We start from the raw sequence: 6170 nt of genomic DNA, 5'->3' as shown, positions 1-6170 counted from the left end.
CTCTAAATATTGGACACAAAAACATAACTCGTTGAGACCACAGGCTGAATTACTATGGGAAAGAGAAGCAAAACCTACCAGAGGGAAATGTCTGATATTCTAAGTACTGGTCAGCCTGATAGTATTTCGTCTCACATATTACCTTGTTTTAAGAAAGATAAGGGAATGGACATAACAGTAGTTCATATATAATGGTTATCATCACTTTGTGAGAGTAATATTAATCAATAAAATCTCATTCAATAAATGAAAGGTGAAAAAATCATGCAGATCTCCTTGTAGAGCAAAGACGATACTCTAATAGAGTTGACAATGTCTTCTATTTCTCTTTTACAAATTCATGATTAGATGAGGCAATACCTCTCTGAACTTAGTATTTTGGCAGAGACAACCTATCATGCAATCCTTTTTGCTTTGCCTCAGTCACTGCCAATACTCTATCTAAGGATGAAAGTCAGCTCTTGTTTTTCCAATCTTCGTTTGATTTCTATCATATAAATTTCAACCAGGAGATGAGCAGTGGGAGGCACAGACATAGCAGGAAACTAAGATAGAGACAAATCCTAGAGAAAAAAGTGGGCAGGATGGATCTCACATGATAATGGGTGAGAAAAGTTAGATGTCCTTTTAGACAAAAAACAGATTGGACATAACACCTTATTATGGATAAGAAAAGAACCAGTGATATTTTTTTTCCTGGAAAGCATTAACTACCTAAATTAATAAATAAATGAATGAATAATTTAAAAGTGGTGATGATGATGTATTTCTAACTTGTACTTTACTGACAAATACAGCATAATTTTATGAAGAACCATTGATCTCTTGTGAAATCTCTGGAATCATAAATAAATAGAACATTAGTAGAATATTACTGGTAAATTAGTTCAACATATTTATATCAGAGTATTAATATGTGCCAGATGGTATCCAGAGTCCAGACAGCTAGCCGTCTTAATTTGAAATAGTCAAAATCTAAACATAGTTTCCTCCCCAACCCATCAAAAAATTTCCTTAGCATTTTGATATGTTTTAGAAATTTTTATAATTTAAGGTTAAATATTGATAGAAGACTACTATAGACTATCACTCTGTGTTTCATTGTTCTTTTAAAAATATTTTTTAATGCTTATTCATTTTTGAAAGACAGAGAGAGACAGAGTACGGGGGCAGGAGAGTTGCAGAAAGAGAGGGAGACACAGTATGTGAAATAGGCTTCAGGCTCTTAACTGTCATCCCAGAGCGGTCACGAGGTTCGAACCCACGAACGATGAAATCCTGACTTGAGCCAAAGCCGGAGGCTTAACTGCCTCACCCACTGAGCCACTCAGGCATTCTTTGCAGAATCTCTGATTGGGAACGTTGGTATGATCATATTAATCAGGATCAGTCCCCAGCTCAACAGCCCCATCCATATTTTTTCCTCAGTCACTTATCTTCTGCAGATGCGTGGTTCTCTCAAGTCACACCTAAAATGTTATAAAATTTGGTAGCTGAGATCAAAACCATTTCCTACACTGGTTGTATAGTGCAGTTTTTTTCTTCATTGCAGTTCTCCATGTAGAAGTCTACATCCCTGCTGTGATGGCCTTTGACAGATACATGGCAATTGGCAACCCCCCGCTCTACAGCGGCAGAATGTCGAGGACTATCTGTATTCAACTGATCTCTTTTCCTTACATATACTACTTCTTTATTAGCTTGATCTCAACACTGTGGACTCATGGTTTGTACTTCTGTGGGAAAGTAATATCAACCATTTCTACTGTGCAGAAACAGCTCTCATCAAGATGGCCCGGGCAAGAAACTTTATCAAATATATCATGCGCATACTGGTAGGTCTCAATTTCTCTTAATCTTTATTAGTTGTTATGATTTCTTATATATGTATCCTTATTGCCATCCTAAAAATGTGCTCAGGAGAAGGAAGAAAGAAAGCTTTCTCCTCATGTGGATCCCACTTGACAGCTGTCACTATATTTCATAGAACTGTCTTCTTCATGTATCTCCGAGTGGTCAGCATAGAGCTTGATGGGAGGCTCAAACTCATGAACCACAAGATCGTGACCTGAGTCAAAGTTGGATGCTTAACCAACTGAGCCAACCAGGTGCCCCTAGATGTTATTATATGATTTTTTTGTGTTTTTCCACTAGGAATTTTGGCAAATATTCAAAGATTGCTTTATTGTACGCCTTCTGGTTAGACTAGATTTCTGCATTAAATATGCATATAACTATTATTCATACCCAATATATATTCATTCTTATTTTTGCTTGCTTTTGTAAAAGCTTAAAAATATTTTAAAGATTCAAATTTAATCTTAATTTCCAGTATTATCCTTCTAAATCATTCACACTATATAATTCATCCATTACATATATTATTATATATTCACTATGGATGATAATGATACCTTTTATCAGTTAAGGGACATGTTCCCTCTTATTTAATGATTTATAATTAAATACACTTTAATTCTACTTTGCTTCACATTAATTCTACATTGCTTCATAAACCTTGGTTTGTGAGCTTAGATCATTTCGGAAACATGTTTGTAATCCAAAACAAATTTCCTCATAAGAAATAATGGAAATACAGATGATTTTTCTACAATCCAAAAATATTCATATAAAAATGATTACAATACTGTAATGAAATAAAAAATAATAAAGAAAATACAAAATATAGAGAAAAATCAAGAAACCAGTCTACACTTACCTTTGAAAACCTCTGTGGCTGGTGTGAGGGAGACCAGAGAGAGGAAGGGTTATTGTGTAGGACAACTTTCACTATCACTAACAGAATTACTGCCATCTATTGGCTCAACGGAATCTTTTTCTGCATGGGAGAAATTGTATACACTAGCCCGGATGTTGACTACAGCACAGTATTAATAAACTCTTGTCATATCCTGTATTTGATGTAACTGGCAATAAGGCAGCAGAAGAAAAGGTCTATGTCTTCAAACAGCCTGACCTAGAATGCAGCAAAGCTTTCCTAAGGTCACTCTTGTATGAAAAAACAAAGGAACGTCCATAGATGCTTTGAAGTGACAAAAAATACACTAGTGTCAGTTGCAGACACCTTCCAACGTTCTGAAAAAATCACTTATTTCTGACAAACACCGTGGCCTGAGACTAATCATCTGAGTATGGGAGATGATCACCCACAATTCTGCAATGGGGGGCACCATTGGCTCAGAGTTGTGATTATATGACATTTGATGTCATGTACTACTCATATCACAAGACATGACTCTTCTATCAAGTTAAGATTTATTAGAAATGTTTGCTTATCTTGCAGAACACTCACAGAACAAGTTACTTGCAGTCCAAGGTTTTACTGTACCATAGTCTCTGCTTTCTTTGTATTTGAATCCCCTTGCCCTGTACCTTTTAATCTTGCTGACTGAATTTTATGTACATCAGCAGTAGACAAAAAGTTTTTTTATTTATTTTGTTATCTCCCATTATACAAAACTGAAACACTTCAACAATTAATTTACATGGGAGTTTTCTTTATTTGGGGCAAAGAGTTTTCAGGGAGAAAAGCAAGCAATATCCCAGGTTTTGTTATGCTTTAGTTATTATCCTACAATCTCTCCATTTATTTTGGTGTCAAATATTGAGGAAACATCCATAGAATTTTCTTACAGCTAAAGAACCCCAGTGATTATCCTCAGTTTGTTTCATAATGCCTTTCTTGAATGTGCATTTAAATGAGGAAGTAACTGACTTATTTTGCTTACACATATCATGTTTAAATTTAGCTTTGGGTAAATCTTCCATATGTTAATGCCTTCATTTTTGCTATTTTGATGCCTGGACTTGTGAAGCAAACATCAGTTGGTTGAAGATAGTGTGTTCTTATCCTTCATCATTTTCTTTCCTTTATTTAGTTGTATTTTCTTTCATACTTTAAAAGAAAACATTGACAATGTTTCAATGACAAAGTCAAATGAAGCTTTATTGTTCTGTAATGACTTCATAACATAAAGAAAAAAGGAATTTGTCTTAGATTGTATGTATCAACTTGTTTAAGGCAGATAACTGGACTGCAGAATCCTTTCCTCATTTGAATCCAAATTAGATTGACAAAAAGAGGAATTTGTGAGAAGTTTGGAAGGTGGAAGAGGAAAAAAGCCAATACTTTGTGGTTGGCAGAACCATGGGTCCCACAGACGTCCTCATCCTAATCCTTGACCCCTGTGGATATTTTACTGCACGTGGCAAAAATTTTACTGCACATAGAAAAATACTTGGTATTACATAACTATCAAGGGTGCAATGATGACTAAGTCACTGTCTTGTTTCAAATTGTTCAACGTCAATCATTATGACACATGCACTTAAGACTATATGAGATACAAAATGATAATTACTGCATAAATGATATGAACTAAGTGCTATGAAAATACAGGGGAGGAGATTATAATTTAACATTGGTAGCCTCAAGGAAATGTTTAAAGGAAAAGTAATTTTTTCATGACCCATATAGGTAGATAATTGGATTAAGTCATATTTGTGGTCTGCAGAGAACTTTAATTAGAATAACAAAAACTCACTTTCTTGTTCTGTGAAAGTTGTCTTATCTGTATTTCTCCATGCTAAATGAGTCGTTTTAATGGCTCCTTACACAGAGGATCACTTTTCAACATAAAACCCAGAGGAATCACAGGAGGCTATTTAGTGTCTTGTAAAGACTGGCCTTAAAAACTAAATCTAGCACAATATTTAAGGGAATAAAAAAATAATTAATTTGTCATTGAAAGAAATTCTGGGTCAGTGGTAGGTACTGTTTATAATGCGAGGACCAATACTTCTATAGATGGTAAACTCTTAGTTCTAGGTAACACAATTATGCTTTCAAGGTAGCAATTATTGCCTCAAAATCCACATAGAGCTGTAACATAATGCCTCATCAACACTCCTCAATTCCAAAGGATGGCTACATGGGTAGCCTAGAGATTCTCAAACTTATTCTGAGAAATATCTAAGTGATATATATGTGATCCTCTTGCCTGTATAATTCACCTATTGAAAACATAATCATTTAGCCACTTGCTTTAGCCATTCTTTTTAGATGTTTAGCCTGAACATCTACCATGTGCCCAGTAGTAATATAGGTCCTGTGTAGGGCCATGAACAAGGTATTTGCTCTATTGAAAATCTTATTGCATTGGGAGAAGAAAAATAGACTTTGGAGGAAACTAGCAATTTCCTTCAGTGGTCTCAATAAGCAGAAATAGGCTCTTGTTGTATGAACTTAAGTGGAGCCATATGAGTATAGTGGTCAGGCCAGAAGAGTGAACAAGTTTGAGGGCATAAATTTCCAGATGACTCAGTTAAAGTGATCAAATGTATATATCACTGAAATTATCCACTTTTTTTTGCTATACAAAGAACATATTTTTCAAGTTCATTAAGACTGTGATAGAACATATTATATAGGCCAGTCCTATAATAGAAATGAGAGTTATTTGGATTCAGAAGTTGAGATTTTTGATCTGCCTAATTAATAGTTACTTTAGGACAATAGGATGAGATGAATAGCAGTACAAATTCTGGAATCAAAGTCTGGAATCAGGAATCTGATTCAGTGTGATCTTATCCAAGTCATTGGAACTCTCTAAGCTCTATGTTTCTCGTCTATAAAATGGAAATAATATTAATGACCTCAAGAGGTAATTAGGAGAATCAAGTTAAATTGGCATGTGCTAACTTTAATATATGCCATATTGTTGCTATAATTAAGTTTCTCATTTTCCTTATTTATAAAATAAAGGATTTGAAACTGATTTGATATACTATAGGTTTAGTTGTAGGGAATAATAATACTTGTTTCATCTTTCACTGGAAAATCCAAGTGACACAGAGTGTAGGGTGCAAAACACAAGATTGCCTTGTGCAGATTGATTGACACCATCACTAGGTTAAGCATGATGCAAACCCAAAGCAAGATTTTTTAAAATTTGATCCCAGGACACATTCAAAATAACTTGTGTTTGGGGAAAAATAAAATTGTGCACATCTGCTCTTAGTAAACCAAAACTCAACCATGGACTCTTCCTCTAGAGACGTACTTCCCCTAGGGTTATTTGTACACAAATCGTCTTAATTGGTTCTTTTTCTTCTTTTTTTTTTTTTCCTTTTCTAAGGTACACATTTAA

General features: G+C 34.6%; 1 pseudogene; it reads left to right on the top strand.

The window, feature by feature from the left end:
- The first annotated feature begins 601 nt into the window (after nt 1–601).
- On the top strand, nt 602–6170 carry LOC120225243 (annotated as a pseudogene).

Source organism: Hyaena hyaena, unplaced genomic scaffold (assembly GCF_003009895.1).
Source record: "Hyaena hyaena isolate Hyena2069 unplaced genomic scaffold, ASM300989v1 scaffold_1365, whole genome shotgun sequence".
NCBI classification, from domain to species: Eukaryota; Metazoa; Chordata; class Mammalia; order Carnivora; family Hyaenidae; genus Hyaena; species Hyaena hyaena.
Note: the sequence above shows the minus strand (reverse complement) of the source record. Positions and strands in the feature narration are given on the sequence as shown.